Consider the following 866-nt stretch of genomic DNA (forward strand, 5'->3'; position numbering starts at 1 on the left):
AACAGGCTTTATGTTGCGGTTCATCGTGTCTTAATTGTGGAGTTGAATGGTGTAAATGTAAAGGTCAGTTGGTGGCTTTGGTTGGGAAGGTAAAAGACTGTGCAAGGAGTGCATGGGATGTCCTCCGCTTTCCAATGCCCTGCCTAGATACAGTGGATTAACAACCCTCTGCCCCAAAGCCTCAGTGGGCTACGAGACTCCCTTAATTAACTTTAAACTTTAGCACTGGGGTGGCATTCTGGCTAGGTGTGGTGTAGTTTTGCGCAACAACGATATCTCTCTACATTACAAAAAGTCCTCATCCTTTTTATATCTTTACGGTTCGCCATTTCCCACTAACCTCCTTGGTTTTATCAAGGACCTCCACCGTGGATACACAAAATAGCCTGCTTCACTTGTGGTAATTTGTATGCAGTTTGTAGAAGAATTACTAGATGTCGCACCTGTACCACTGTTGAATAGCAAACGTAATACGAGCGATCGCGCTGACGTCACGGTTACGTCACGTGACGTCATGGTAGGCAAAAAGCTGCTGGAGGGCGGGCTGAACCCTCCTCGCCCACCAGTTGCGCGCGGGAAACGCAAACATGCCGACCAGTTGTTGTGCGCTGAATTGTACTAACCGGAAGGATAAAGGCAGTAGAAAGAAGTTTTTTAGAATCCCTGCGGAACCAGGACGAAGGGCTGCATGGCTTAGAGCCTTAAAAAGGTCAGATTTTGAGCAGGGAAAGAAAACCCCGACCGCGGCGTGGACACCACGAGGCCACGAAAGAGTGTGCAGCGACCATTTCATCTCAAGGTTGGGAACCAAAAAGGTTTAAAAATTGGGTGGTTGGCCCCCCTTGCAAAAAAACCATTTTTTTACT

The sequence above is a fragment of the Branchiostoma floridae genome, chromosome 3 (genome assembly GCF_000003815.2).
Source record: "Branchiostoma floridae strain S238N-H82 chromosome 3, Bfl_VNyyK, whole genome shotgun sequence".
In the NCBI taxonomy this organism is placed as follows: domain Eukaryota; kingdom Metazoa; phylum Chordata; class Leptocardii; order Amphioxiformes; family Branchiostomatidae; genus Branchiostoma; species Branchiostoma floridae.